The 16,214-nt window shown below is 37.8% G+C and overlaps 1 long non-coding RNA gene across 1 annotated transcript in view; it reads right to left on the reverse strand.

Annotated features, from left to right (window-relative positions):
- Positions 1–13,887, reverse strand: part of LOC129627342 (uncharacterized) — a 46,667-nt gene extending 32,780 nt beyond the window's left edge. The window contains exons 1-2 of the long non-coding RNA XR_008702569.1: positions 13,817–13,887; positions 11,596–11,663 (exon numbers count right to left, since the gene is read on the reverse strand). This is a non-coding gene — a long non-coding RNA (uncharacterized LOC129627342). The remainder of the gene's footprint in view (positions 1–11,595; positions 11,664–13,816) is intronic.
- Between the last annotated feature and the right edge of the window lie 2,327 nt (positions 13,888–16,214).

Below are 16,214 nucleotides of genomic sequence, written 5' to 3' on the forward strand. Positions count from 1 at the left end.
CATCTGCATATCTGAGGTTATTGATATTTCTCCCGGCAATCTTGATTCCAGCTTGTGTTTCTTCCAGTCCAGCATTTCTCAGGATGTACTCTGCATAGAAGTTAAATAAACAGGGTGACAATATACAGCCTTGACGAACTCCTTTTCCTGTTTGGAACCAGTCTGTTGTTCCATGCCCAGTTCTAACTGTTGCTTCCTGACCTGCATACAAATTTCTCAAGAGGCAGGTCAGGTGGCCTGGTATTCCCATCTCTTTCAGAATTTCCCACAGTTGATTGTGATCCACACAGTCAAAGGCTTTGGCCTAGTCAATAAAGCAGAAATAGATGTTTTTCTGGAACTCTCTTCCTTTTTTGATGATCCAGCGGATGTTGGCCATTTGATCTCTTGTTCCTCTGACTTTTCTAAAGCCAGCTTGAACATCAGGAAGTTCATGGTTTGCATATTGCTGAAGCCTGGCTTGGAGAATTTTGAGCATAACTTTACTAGCGTGTGAAATGAGTGCAATTGTGCAGTAGTTTGAGCATTCTTTGGCATTGCCTTTCTTTGAGATTGGAATGAAAACTGACTTTTTCCAGTCCTAGGCCACTGCTGAGTTTTCCAAATTTGCTGGCATATTGAGTGAAGCACTTTCACAGCATCATCTTTCAGGTTTTGGAATAGCTCAACTGGAATTCCATCACCTCCACTAGCTTTGTTCCTAGTAATGCTTTCTAAGGCCCACTTGACTTCACATTCCTTAAGTATCATAAGTAAAGATATTCTTGCTTCCCTAGTGGGGCAGTGGTAAAGAATCCACCTGCCAATGTAGGGGAGGTATGTTCAATCCCTAGGTCTGGAAGGTCCCGTGTAGTAGAAAATGGCAACCCAATCCAGTATTCTTGCCTGGGAAATCCCATGGACAGAGGAACCTGGTGGGCTCTAGACCATGGGGTCACAAAAGAGTCAGACATGACTTAGTGGCTAAACAACAAAAAAGGTATTCCTGCTGGGGAAGATGCTTGGGTGCAAGAGAGACTCAACTTGATTGACTCCAGATGTTAGGGGCTGAAAGGCATTTGAATCACTTATTGGGAAATTGAAAACCATAGGAAAGTGATTGTTGGTTTTCAGTTGCAAGATGTATCCGACTCTTTGTGACCCATGGACTGTAGCACTCCAGGCTCCTCTGTCCTGCACTATCTCCCAGAGTTTGCTCAAATTCATGTCTATTGAGTTGGTAATGCTATCTAACCATCTCATCCTCTGCTGTCTCCATCTCCTTTGCCTTCAATATTTCGCAGCATCAGGATCTTTTCCAGTGAGTCAGTTCTTCATATAAGGTGGGATTTCCCAGATAAGAATACTGGAATGGGTTGCCATTTCCTTCAGAGATCAAACTTATGTCTCCTGTATTGACAGGCTGATTCTTTTACTACTGAGCCACCAGGGAAGCCCTGAAAAGTGGTCAAGCCAAAGAAGCTAATGGAAAAAAAATTAACCCAGGGAAAGTGTTTTGATTCATGATTTTAGCAAAAAAAAATATGCAGAACTTCTGCTTCTTGGTAGAATGGATTACTTTGTGGTTGACATGTTCCTGCAGAGCATAAGGAGATCAGTACTTTAAAATAACTTTGACCATGTTGTCTGTGTGTGTGAGTGTGTTCATGGATTCTTTAGAATTTTCTACATATGAGCTCATGTCATCTATAAACAGATAATTTTACTTCTCCTTTTCCAACTTGGATGCTCTTTATTTCTTTTTCTTGACTAATTGTCTTGGCTGGATTTTACAGTACTACACTGAATAAAAGTGGTGTGATGGTGGGCATCCTTGCCTTGGTCCTTATCTTAGAGTAAATGCTTTTGGCTTTTCAATGTTGAGTATGAGACTATCTGTGAGCTTGTCGTGCATGCTAAGTTGCTTCAGTCATGTCCAACTCTGTGGACCCTATGGACTGCAGCCTGCCAGGCTACTTTCTCCATGGAGTTCTCCAGTCAAGAGTACTGGAGTGGGTTATCATGCCCTCCTCCAGGAGATCTTCCTGACCCAGGGATCAAACCCAGGTCTCCTGCGTCTTCTGCATTGCAGGCAGATTCTTCACCACTGAGCCACCAGGGAAGTTCCCCTAGCTTGTCATATATGTCGCTTATTATGTTGATGTGCTTTCCTACTAAGTTTGTTGAGAGATTTAATAATGAAAGACTAGCAAGTTTAATCAAATGCTTTTTCTCCATATTTTGATATGAACATGTGATTTTTATCTATCATTCTGTGCATTTGGTGTATAATATTAAATGATTTATGTTGAACTATCCTTTTGGTTTAGGAATAAGCATCACTTGATCAAGATGTATGATCCTTTTAATGTGCTGCTAAACTTGGTTTGCTAGTATTTTGTGGGGCTTTTGATTCTATGCTCTCAAAGAACATTGGGCTATCATTTTCTTGTAGTGCTCTGTCTAGTTTTAAAGTTGCAAGATAAAAAAAAAAATAAAGTTGCAAGATACAAAGTGAACATAAGTTATATTTCTGAATAATAACAAGATACCTGAAAAAGAGATTAAGAAAATAATCTCATTTACCACAGTACTGAAAAAAAAAAAGAAAACTTAGGAAAAAACTTAACCAAGGTGCTAAAATGCTTGTACACTGAAAACTATAAAACACTGATGAAAAAATAAATTATATCTATGTGTTCATGGATCAGAAAAATCGATGTTAAAATGTCCATAAGTAATCTACAGACGGAGTGCAATTTCTATCAAAATCCCAATGGTATATTTTACAGAAAAAGGAAAAGCAATCCTAAAATTCGTATGGAATCACAGAGGCCCCAAATAGCCAAAGCAATCTTGAGAAAGAAGAGCAAAACTGTGCTTATCACATTTTCAGATTTCAAATTACAAAGCTATAGCAATTAAGACAGTATGGTTCTAGACTAAAAGCAGATATATAAACCAGTGGAACCAGAGATCCCAGAAATAAACCTCACATATATGGTCAACTGACATTCAACGAGAGGCCAAGAATGTTCAATAAGGAAAGGATCACCTTCTCACCAACTGGTATTGGGAAAACTGAATATACTCATGCAAAATGCTGAAATATGGCCCTGATTTTACACTATACATAAAAAAATCAATTCAAAATGTATTAAATATAAGACTTGAAATTGTAGAATTTCTAGAAGAAAATATAAGAAAAGTTATGTGACATTGGTCTGGGCAATGGTCTCTTTGAAATGACACCAAAAGCACAAACAATAAAAGCAAAAACAGACACGTGAGATAGCGTGACACTCAAAAATTTCTTTGCAACAAATGAAATAATCAACAAAATTAAAAGATGTCCTACAGAATGGGAGAAAATACTGGTTAGCTCATATATCTGATATGGGGTTAATATCCAAAATATATTAGGAACTCATTCTTAATTCAATAGCAAAAAACAAAAATAAAACCTAGATAAACTGATTTAAAAATGGGTAAACACACATCACAATCTTATTGAAATATTTTGTTAGTTACACTAGACACACGCATATATGTAAATTCTTAGTTAATAAGATAAACATTTTCTACACAATCTTTTAAGGGCAACTTACACTCAGAAAAAGTGGAATTTTAATATTCTGAATTATAGATCCTCTATGATTAAGTTCATAATTTTTCAAAAGGAAAATTTGTTAACATGTTGTTTGAAATCTGTTGCATTACTACTGTTTGTTTCTGAAGACAACAATGACAGAGATCACGGGCCCAATAAATGCCCTTGCTTATAACGGAGAGATTTTTAGCTCTTTTAAAGGTTAAAAAAAGATAGATTTTTGGACTAGGCTACAGAAATAAGATGACAAATGGAATGAAAAGTGTCTCGATGAGATATGCATAATATGATGTCACTGTGATTTGACCACCTTGAGAAGTGGACCTGTGGCAAATAGTGTAGCTCCAGGGCCAAGACTAAATGACAAATTGTCATTGGCATGGTATACCACACATTGAGACATGAGGTCCCTGAAGGAACCATACCCAAATCTGAGAAACCTGCCATTGTAGCATCCAGTATATTTTAGGGATAGAACAATTAGTCGTTTAAAACGTATTCCGGCTCAAAAAAAAACAAAACAAAACACAAAATGAGAAAGCAAATTAAATATTTCTCAAGAAGACATATATATGGCCAATAGGTACATGAAAAGGAGCTGAATATCATTAACCATCAGAGAAATGCAAATTCAAACCACACTGAGATTTCACTTCACACATATTAGCATGGCTATTATAAAAAAACAAAGGATAGCTGTTGGTGGACATGTGGAGAAATTAGAACTCTTGTACACAGTAGGTAGGAAAGTAAATTGGTATAGTCACTATGGAAAATGATATGGAGGTTCCTCGACAATTAAAACTGAACTACCGTATGATCCCGCAGGGCCTCTTATGGACGTGCAGTCAAAAAAAGTTAAAATCAAGACATCAGATTAATATCTTTAGTCCCATGCTTTTGAACTATTCAAAGTAGTCAAGATACAGATACAACCTAAACGTCCATCAACATTTAGATAAAGAAATATGGTATGTCTGTGTGTGTCTGTGTATATATTTATATATATGGAAATTATTCTAGTTTTAAAAAGAAGAAAATTCTGTCATACGCAACAACATGGATGAACTGAAGTACCTTATGCTAAGTGAAATAACCCAGTTTACAGAAGGAAAAAGACAACATGATTCCCCTTATGTGAAGTATCTAAAACAGCCAGACTCATATAAATAGAGAGTAGAATGTGGAATTGCTATTCAATAGGTGTAAAGTGTCGGTTATACAAGATAAATAAGCTGTAGAGATCTATTATATGATGCGTCTATAGATAACAGTACAATACAGGCACTTAGAAATTTGTTTAACGGGTAAATCTATGTTAAATATTCTTATCATAGTCAAAGAAAATAACTTTGACTAATGTGTTCAAGAAAATAGTATAAAAAGATGAACGAAAAGGAAGAAAAAATATGCTATCATCCAATAATTAGAATCTACATCATTGGAATTTAAGATGGCAACAGATAAACCACACATTAAAGAGTAGAAAATAGGACTAGTGAACTGGAAAGAAGAGCAGCTGAAAGTCAGTAAGGTGAAGCAGAGACCAAAAGAAATATAAATATAGAAAATATGTAGAAAAAAATACATATAGAGTGAAATTTTCTTATGCACATTTAAGTAGAGTCTGAGATGGAAAGGAAGAAGAATGATGTGGAATCATTATTTGAAACAATCCTGGATGAACATTTTCCAGAACGAATTAAAGATACAAACTTGTAGACTGAAAAAGCTCTAACACTGAAAGAGAATAAATAGAAATAAGATAGATACATCAAAATAAAATTACTGAAAAATGAGGACAAATAGAAAACCTCAATATCTCAACACATTATTTTGTGTATTTCAATAAGTCAATTTTATTATAAAATTTAAAGGAAATTCAAAGATGAAGTGAATTGACAAGATAATCGTGAAGAAGAACAAAGTAGAAGGATTTAATCTGCAAAAAGTCCCAAATTTATATGTAATTCTCAAAAATTAAGCCACTGTGGCACTGGTATAGGAATAGACAATGTGCCTGTATTAAAAAAGAGAGAATACATGAATAAACTCATGCATATGTAGTCACCTGATTCATATCGATGGTGGCAATGTAGTTCAGTGGATAAAGGATGGCCTTTTTATTACATGGAACTCAGAAAATTGAATATCCACATAGAAAAAACATAAACAAGAAACTTGGCCTTAAATTCATACCATTCCCAAAAGCCAACTTCAGATAAATTGTGAAAATTAAAACAATAGAGTTTTTAGAAGTAAACATAGGAGAATTAAACATAGTCTGAATAGATAAACAGGGAGAAAGGCCAAAAATGAATATTGAAGGTGGCTCTTTGTGGCAATACACATAAGAATTTGGCTTTGTTGAAAAATTCAATAATTATAAAAATACTACTGAGCTGTGTCTAAGATGCTTTATATTAAAAACGAGGCAATTAAAACTCCTTGACTGTGGAAAAATGCTGATCAGCATGAAAAAATGTTTAAAGGATACAGGTATTTTTCTCAGATATGTATTTTGCTCATATGATTCTGCAAGAATTGGTTAACAAAAGAATTCTAGCTTGTGCAAAGGACCAGCATAGATGCCCCTAAAGGAGGCAAAATTTGAAACAGCTTTAGTATCATCATAAAACAACACAGGGGCACATACAGAATTAAAAATGAACACTTGCGTGGCTATTAGCACATTTGGAAAATAAAGTGTGTTTGATTTTTCTGTGCTATATGGTTTAACACATGTGGCTGGCTTTGCAGGCAGCATCTGTTCTTGTCCCCACTAAACTGTAAGTCAGAGCTGGCATCTTTTTACACTGAGTGTTAAAAAAGAAAAAAAAAATCGTTAGTAAGCAGTTGAAGATTTTTGAGGGGAAACAGAACTTTTACTTTAAACCTGCAGCTGCAACCAACTTAGTTTGTTTATAAATGTGTATTTTCTTCTAAGTCTTTCTTTGGCTGTACTTCCAACTTAGGGTTTACTCCTTGATCCATTTTGCCTTTTCTGCTTTTTTTCCTCTGACACATCACTTTCCCCTTTATACTCAGATCCCAGGTTGCATGGCCTCAATCTCTGCTCACAGGGTCGACCTTTCCTGCCAGTTCATCTCTCCTCTCCAGCCGTTCCTACATCCACTCACCCTGGTGAATAACAAACCTTTTTCTTTCTCATTTATATTATTTCCTATAGAAAAATATCTGGGCATCCCCCCACCCAAAATCTTCTCAAGGAGAAGACAACACCAGGATTTCCTTGGTATTACCAGGGCTCCATTGACTATTTGCTTAAATTCCTGTCCCAATCCAGAGCTTTCTCAACGTCTTCTTTTGGGGTGGTGTCTCCTATTCCAGTCTGATGACTTAACTGTGGAGAAAGTCTCTTCTTTTGAGTCTGGATTTATCCTTCTCTCAGTCAAGTCAGGCAAAATTACACTTGTGTCAATAGAGGTCAGTGACAAAAAGTAAAGTGAAAGTGTTAGTTGCTCTTTGTGACCCCATGGACTGTAGCCGGCCAGGCTCCTCCGTCCATGGAATCCTCCAGGCAAGAATACTGGAGTAGGTAGCCATTCCCTTCTCCAGGGGATCTTCCCAACTCAGGAATCAAACCTGGGTCTTCTGCGTTGGGGGCAGATTCTTTACCATATGAGCCACGGGGAAGCCCTCCCTCAGTCAAGCACAATTATACCTGTGTCAGCAGAGGTCAGGCTTCCCTGGTAGCTCAGATGGAAAGAATTCACCTGCAGTGCTGGAGACCTGGGTTCAAAAGATCCCTTAGAGAAGGAAATGGCAACCCACTCCAGCATTCTTGCCTGGAGAATCCCATGGACAGAGGAATCTGGCGGGCGCAGCCCCTGGGATCGCAAAGCGTCAGACACAACTGAGCAGCTAAGCACACAGCATAGTTCAGGGAAGAAGTGAAGTGAAGTGAAGTGAAGTGAAGTCGTTCAGTCGTATCTGACTCTTTGCGACCCCATGGACAGTAGCCTATCAGGCTCCGCCGTCCATGAGATTTTCCAGGCAAGAATACTGGAGTGGGCTGCCATTTCTTTCTCCAGGGGATCTTCCCAACCCAGGGATGGAACACGGTCTCCTGCATTGCAGACAGACGCTTTACCGTCTGAGCCACCAGGGAAGCTAATTCAGGAAGTACGCAATTATTATTGTTACAAAAGGGGAGGTTTAGAGGTGAACTTAAAAGTTCAATCCTTATCTATTTAGCACCTTCTATCCTCTGAGCTATAGCCCACCTTCCAAAAACACCTTTAGCCCCTAATACTGATATCTCTGTGTTTCCCAGGTGGCTCAGTGGTAAAGAATCTGCCTGAAAATGCACGAGACACTGGAGATGCAGGTTTGAACCCTGAATTGGAAAGATCCCATGGAGTAAGAAATGGCAACTGACTCCAGTGTTCTTGCCTGGAAAATCCCATGGACTGAGGAGCCTGCCTGGCGGGTGTGTCCGCAAAGGGTTGGGCAGGAATGAGCGACTAAGCTGCTCACACCGATATCTCAGCATTCCTTTCAAACCCTCTCATTCCATGAGCTTAATTTCTCTAGAAGATTATGGTTCCTACCCTTAAAATAACCAAAATGAATGGTTATTTCTATTTCCTCGCCTCTTGGAAGGCTCTTTGCTTTTATTCCCAAAATCTGTTTTTCCTGCCTCAGGTGGTCCTTCCAGTTCTATGTAGGACAACCACCAGACCAGAATCAAATTAGTGGGCAATTCCAGTGCCAAGGGCAAGTTTGGGAGGCCAACTTCTTCCTGTTCTCCATCTCATATGATCTCAGGCAGATGAGACACATATTAGCGGTCTGCAGATGGGCCAATTTAAAATGACAATTGAAGTTTCAAGTCGGCTATTTCTTTTTGTTTACTGAGGGCAGGAATTCCTACCTTTAGTCTTCTTTATTTTGAAACAGTTAAGAGACAGATATAAAGGGGCAAGTTTGTTTTTTTAATGAATTCAAGGTCTTTCCAGGAAGGCTAATTTATAAATTGCTCTTAAAGTACTATTTTTGAGTAGTCCCAGTATTTTCTCCACATCATATTTCAGAAGGCTTATTACAAAGTCTCTTTAGTGTTTAAAATATGTGTAAAGGTATTTTATTTCTTGTCTTTTCGATTTAGAATCAAAATCCTCTGATCTTAGCCCCAGCTACTTTCCACTTTATCATATAATGCCACCAAAAACAGAGAGACACGTCCACGTTATGTAAGTCCTAGCACTGGTCTTACAAATGATTTTGTAATCTCTTTCATTTCTCTACTTTAAACCTGTTGCTTCTGAGCATTTCAGTGGCATATTCTAGCCACAAATCAAAATATTTTTCTCATGTCACTGGCCTTACACTCCCAATACATTTCTCTATTTTCTGGCAGCTTTTAACCTCACTAAATCATTCTAATACTTGATGGATGACCAAATCACCCCATAGTGTACTTTCTCTAGGGAATTTCACCTCTACAGGTGACATCTGTCATGGACATTTTATAATAATCCTGGAAATGCTTTAATATCTTAAGATTTGGTTATCTGTTGTAGCTCAGTTATATATCCATTACTAGCTTAAAACTTCACAATGACATTTCTTAAATCTCTCATTCAAATATATGGAATGGTTCATGTATTTAACACTTTATCTGTCTGCAATGTGGAGACCTGGGTTCGATCCCTGGGTCAGGAAGCTTCCCTGGAGAAGTTAATGGCAACTCACTCCAGTAATTTTGCCTGGAGAATTTCATGTATAAAGGAACCTGAGGCTACAGTCCATGGGGTTGCAAAGAGTCAGATACGACTGAGCGGCTAACACTTTCACTTTCTTTCACTTTGAATCTTTCCATATTAAACTGCACAATGTTCATCTCATAATGTCTCTCTTCTACTCAGTCATATGCCAACTACCATCAGGGTGTATATCATTTGGCAACCATAGTGAAGTCAGTTTTATCACAATGATTTAATCCAAAACATAGATGAGAAGAGCTTCTTAATTCAGAAATCCCAGATGAGTATTCAAAGTATAACCCACATGTTGCTCTCTCTGGGGAGCTTCTATTCTCACCACTCTTTAGTCCTAAAGGAGTACTCAATGTGTGTTCAAATTCAACCACAAGGAAACACCAAAACATGAGTGAGTTAAAGGGATTCACTAAGAATTTTGTGGGGAGATGGAAGGGATGTCTGGCTCTGAGCTCCACGCCATAAACACGTTTGTGTGTGAGTGCTGTGCTCAGTCGTGTCCAACTCTTTGCGACCCCATGGACCGTAGCCCACATGGGCTCCTCTGTTTGTGGAATTTTCCAGGCAAGGATCCTGGAGCAGGTGGTCATTTCCTACTCAAGGGTATCTGCACAACCCAGGGATCGAACCCTTGTCTCTTGCATCTCCTGCTTTTTCAGGCGGATTCTTTACCAGTGGTGTCTGGGAAGCCATAAACAAGTTAGTCTTTAAAAACTCCCTTCAGGGATTTCTGGGCCTCAATCATCTTATTTGGTTAAATTGCCAGTCTGCTTCCTTTTCCCTTGACTTTTCTGCTATTTTCTCATATCACACATCATATCTTCCATTTTCACAAATACTCACTACAGATATGTGGCCTTGGGTTCTCCCTTCCTTTTATGTAGAACAAAGCCATCAGGATTCTAGCCTTCTTTAGACCTCTCCAGAATGTTATTGGTTTAAACTTTTCCCCATATTCTCATTATATCATAAACTTGTTCAAGGCTTTTCTTTTCTTGTATAACCAACAAAATATTGTAATGAAATTATCCTCCAATTAAAATAAATTTAAAAAAGAGAAAAAATATTCTAAATGGTATAATTTATAATGACCCTCTGTGCATTCTACAAGGGCTTCCTGGGTGTTCCGGTGGTAAAGAATCTGCCTACCAATGCAGGAGCTGCAGGAAATGTGGGTTCCATCCCTGGGTCAGGAAGATCCCTTGGAAGAGGAAATAACCTGCTTCAGTATTCTTGCCTGGAAAACCCCATGGACAGAGGAACCTGGAATGCTACCATCCATGGGAGTCTGAAAAAGTCAGACACGACTGAGCTTGCACACACACGCATTCTATAATACATTATAAATGTTAAGTTTTATAGAGATGGGCATAAGCTGCATTTATTGCAATTATATCTTATTTACATGAAAAGAATATGCTCAAACTGAAAAAGTGTTATATACTTAACAGATTTTTCAGTATATAATACTGTAGTATTGTCTATAGGCAGAATGTTGTACAGGTGACCTCTAGAACATTCATCTTGCAAAAGTGAGATTTTATATCAATTAATTAGGGACTTTCCTAGTGCTCAGATGGTAAAGAATCTGCCTGCAATGCAAGAGACCCAGGAGACTTGGGTTCAATCTCTCTGGGTCGGGAAGATACCCTGGAAAGGGGAGTTAGCAACTCCCTATTAACCTCTTCCCCCAATCCATGGAAACCACAATTCTAATTTTTGCTCCTTTGAGCCTAATTTGTTACTTCATATAAGTGGAATTGGGCAGTATTTGTCTTTCTGTGACTGGTTTATATCATTTAGCATAAGCTCCCCAAAGTTCATCTATGTGCCTATACTGCAGGCATGAAAAAGAATGAAATTGGATCTTGATCTTAAACACTATATACAAAAATCAACTCAAAATGGATTAAAAAACTAAACATAAGATCTGAAACTATAAAGCTCCTAGAAAAAATATAGGGAAGCTTTTTTATGTAAGAATGTTTACATGGTAAACTTTGTTGTGATAAGCCATAAACGTCTTTGTGGTGTGTTATAAGTCTGCACATTATAGAAGTATTACCGTAACATTGAAACACATAAGTAGGTAAATGGATCATTGTAAGAACTTTTACAAATATCCTATTCCATTATTTTCTATGGTGGATAATATGAACTCATTTTTATTAGAAAGAAACCAAGCATATTTAAACATAATAAATGCTTACATTTAACTATCATGAATAGCAATTTGTGTTATTATTTGAACATTTTACTTACATCTGACAGATGACCAAAAGTTGGCTTAGCCGTCTGAAGCATAAGTTGCTTGGTCACTGGGTCTAATGCTGGAGGAAAACCAAGCAAAATATATTAGAATATCATGAAAAGAAATAGAAAGGCAAAAATGGAGAAGCAGCTAAAAATATCTTTATCAATATTTTGAAATAAAAAGACAAAATTGGATTTTTCCCTGATAATAAAATTGGCTCACTGAGGATTCTTCCTAAATTCACATTCACAGACAACCAAATAACCACAGAGAATTTTAGCATGAATTATTTAATTTATACAATGTCTAATTTCAAAATTAGAAATTATGTAGTACTTAATTAGTGGCAGATATTATCAGTTGCCCACACCAAAGCTATTACCTTATTCCTTGCCAGAATTACTTTCCATGACAGAGGCTAAAAATACCAGCATATGCTTATTAATATAAGATACTATGCTCTTAAGTCTTGTGATACAAACTAATTTATCAACCAAATGGGGGCATATTTGAGAATAAAAGGGAAGTATACATAATTACGTCCAGTACTATGGGCAAGAATCCCTTAGAAGAAATGGAGTAGCCCTCAGAGTCAAAGCAAAGTGTCTAAAATGCAGCACTTGTATACAAGCTCAAAAACAACAGGATGATCTCAGTTCATTTCCAAGGCAAACCATTCAACATCACAGTAATCCAAGTTTATGCTCCAACCACCAATGCCAAAGAAGCTGAAGGTGATGGGTTCTATGAAGACCTTCAAGACCTTCTAGAATTAACACACACAGAAAAAGATGTCCTTTTCATCATAAGGGATTGGAATGCAAAACTAGGAAATCAAGAGATACCCAGAATAACAGGCAAGTTTTGCCTTAGAATACAAAATGAAACAGGGCAAAGGCTAACAGAGTTTTGTCAAGAGAATACACCGGTCATAGCATATTCCTTTTTTCAACAACCCAATAGTCAACTCTACACATGGACATCACTATATGATCAATACCAAAATTAGATTGATTATGTTCTATGCAGCCAATAGGACTCTGGAGAGGCTCTATACAGTCAGCAAAAACAAGACTGGGAACTGACGGTGGCTCAGATCATGAGTTCCGTATTGCAAAATCTAGATTTAAACTGAAGAAAGTAGGGAAAACCACTAGGCCATTCAGGAGTGACCTAAATCAAATTCCTTATGATAGTAGAGTAGAGGTGATGAATAGATTCAAGTGATTAGATCGGGTAGACAGAGTGCCCAAACAGCTACGAATGGGGATTCATAACCTTGTACAAGAGACAGTGACCAAAATCATCCCAAAGAAAAACAAATGCAGGAAGGCAAAGTGGTTGCCATGGGAGGCCTTACAAATAGCTAAGGAAAGAAGAGAAATGAAAGGCAAAGGAGAAAGGGAAAGGTAATCCCAACTGAATGCAGAGTTTCAGAGAATAGCAAGGAGAGATAAGAGATTCTTGAATGAACAATGAAAGGAAATAGAGGAAAACAATAGAATGGGAAAAACTAGAGAACTCTTCAAGAAAACTGGAGATATCAAGAGAATGTTTCATGCAAGGATAGGCACGATAACAGAAATGTAAGGACCTAACAGAACCAGAGCAGATTAAGAAGAGGTGGTAAGAATACACAGAACCATACAAGAAAGGTATTAATTAGCCAGATAACCAGGATGTTGTGGTCACTCATCAGCTGGACATCCTGGAGAGTAAAGTCAAGGGGACCTTAGGAAGCTTTACAAACACACTGGCTATGAACAAAGCCAGTGGAGGAGATAGAATTCCAGCTGAGCCACTTAAACTCTTAAAGATGAAATTGTTAAAGTGCTGCACTCAGTATGTCAGCAAGTTTGGAAAACTAAGCTGTGGTCACAGGACTGGATAAAAGTCAGCTTTCACTGCAATCTCAAAGAAGGGAAATTCCAAACAATGTTCAAGCTACTATACAATTGGGCTCATTTCACATGCTAGTATGGTTATGCTCAAAATTCTTTGAGCTAGACTTCAGCAGTATGTGAACTGAGAGCTTCCAGATGTACAAGATGAATTTCAAAAAAGCAGAGGAACCAGAGATTAAATTGCCAACATTTGTTGGATCATGGAGAAAGCAAGGCAGTTCCAGAAAAACATCTGCTTCATTGACTATGCTAAACCCTTTGATTGTGTGGATCACAGCAAACTATGGGAAATCCTTAATGAGAGGGGAGTACCAGACCACCTTACCATCTCCTGAGAAATTTGTATGCTACTCAAGAAGTAACAGAATCAGTCATGGAAGAACTAACTGGTTCAATATCAGGAAAGGAATATGACATGCTCTATATTATCACCCTGCTTATTCAATTAATATACAGATTACATCATGCAAAATGCCAGGCTGGGTGAATCACATTCTGGAATCAAGATTGCTGGGAGAAACATCAGAAGTCTCAGATATGCAGATGATATCACTCTAATAACAGAAAGTGAAGAGGAACTAAAGAGCTTCTTAATGGGGGTGAAAGAGTAAAGTGAAAAAGCTGGCTTAAAACACGACATTCAAAAAACTAAGATCATGGCATCTGGTCCCATCACTTCATGACAAATAGATGGTGAAAAAATGGAAACAGTGACAAGCTTTATTTTCTTGGGCTGGCAAATCACTATGGATGGTGACTGAAACCATGAAATTAAAAGACACTTGCTCCTCATAGCTAAACAGTTTATTAAACCTAGACAACTAATAATCCAGACAGTTTATTAGAAAGCAGAGACACCACTTTGCCGACAAAGGTTCTGTAGAGTCAAAGTTATGGCTTTTCCAGTAATCATGTATGGATGTGGGAGTTTGACCATAAAGAAAGTTTAATGCCAAAGAATTGATGCTTTTGAACTGTGGAGCTGGGAAAGACTCTTGAGAGTCCCCTGGACTCCAAGGAGATCAAACCAGTCATTCCTAAGGAAAATCAACCCTGAATATTCATTGGAAAGACTAATGTTGAAGCTGAATCTCCAATACTTTGGTCACCAGATGTCAAGAGCCAACTCATTTTGAAAGACCCTGATGCTGGGAAAGATTAATGCAGAAAGAAAAGGGGATGAGATGGTTGGATGACACCACTGATTCAATGGACAGGAGTTTGAGCAAATTCAGGGAGATGATAAAGGACAAGGAAGCTTGGCGTTCTGCAGTTCATGGGGTTGCAGAAATTCAGACATGACTTAACTACTGAACAACAAAGTCCATTGTGTGGATGTACCATGCTTCTTTGCTGCTGCTAAGTCACGTCAGTCATGTCCAACTCTGTGCGACTTCATAGACGGCAGCCCACCAGGCTCCCCAGTCCCTGGGATTCTCCAGGCAAGAACACTGGAGTGGGTTGCCATTTCTTCTCCAATGCATGAAAGTGAAAAGTGAAAGTGAAGTCACTCAGTCATGTCCAACTTTTCAAGACCCCATGGACTGCAGCCTCCACGCTCCTCAGCCCACGGGATTTCCCAGGCAAGAGTACTGGAGTGGGTTGCCATCACCATGCTTCTTTAGTCATTCATAAATACAGTTAGGCTGTTTCTACTTTGGTGCTACAAACACTCATGTAAAAGTTTTTGTGTGGATGTATGTTTTCATCTCCTCTGAGTATATACCTACAAGTGATATAACTGAGCCACATGAAAGCTCAGTGATTCACTTTTTGAGAACTGCTAACTTTTCTAATGCACCATTTTACATTCCCACAAACTATGTATGAGGGTTCTAATTTTTTCACATTCTCATTAACAGTTATTATTGTCTGTGATTTTTATTTTGTCATTCTAGTGAATGGAAGTGACATCACATTTTTCCCATTTTAGAAACATGCGTTCAAAATAATTTGCTCACTTTTTAAATGTTTATGATTATTTTGGTAGAATATCAACAGTTCTGCATATATCTTACTGTATATATATACTGTATATATATTACTAGACTATAATCAGATATACAATTTGCAAATCACGTATCTTCCATTTTATGCATGCATGGCCTTTTTAGTTTCTTAATAGTGACTTTAATGCACACAAAATTTTGTCTTTTAAAAAAAAATGCTATTAAGTTAACTTGTTCTTGTACTTTAAGTATTATATGTAGGAACCATTCCCTAACGCAAGGTCATGAAGATTCAGCTCTCTTAAGAATTCTATAAATTCAGCTGTTATATTTCAGTATTTGATGCATTTTTAACTTATTTTTTGCATATAGTTGGTGGCAGGGGGTCAAAACTTATTCTTTTGCCTGTAGATACCTGTTTTCCCAGCACCATTCATCGACATTGTCTTAGCACTATTGTTGAAAACCAATTAATCATAAATAGCCTAGCCTAGTGTGTGTGCTCAGTCATATTCGACTCTTTGTGAATCTCATGAACTGTAGCCTGCCAGGCTCCTCTGTCCATGGAATTTGCTTAGCAAGAACACTGGAATGGATTGCCATTTACTACTCCAGGGAATCTCCTCGACCCAGGGATCGAACTCATGTCTTCTGCTTGGCAGGCAGATTCTTTACCACTGTGCCATCTATGTGGGTTTGTTTCTGGATTTTTAATTATATTTCATTAGTCTAATATTTACTGTATGCTAGTACTACGCAATCATGACTGTTTGT

Source organism: Bubalus kerabau, chromosome 14, assembly GCF_029407905.1.
Source record: "Bubalus kerabau isolate K-KA32 ecotype Philippines breed swamp buffalo chromosome 14, PCC_UOA_SB_1v2, whole genome shotgun sequence".
NCBI classification, from domain to species: domain Eukaryota; kingdom Metazoa; phylum Chordata; class Mammalia; order Artiodactyla; family Bovidae; genus Bubalus; species Bubalus kerabau.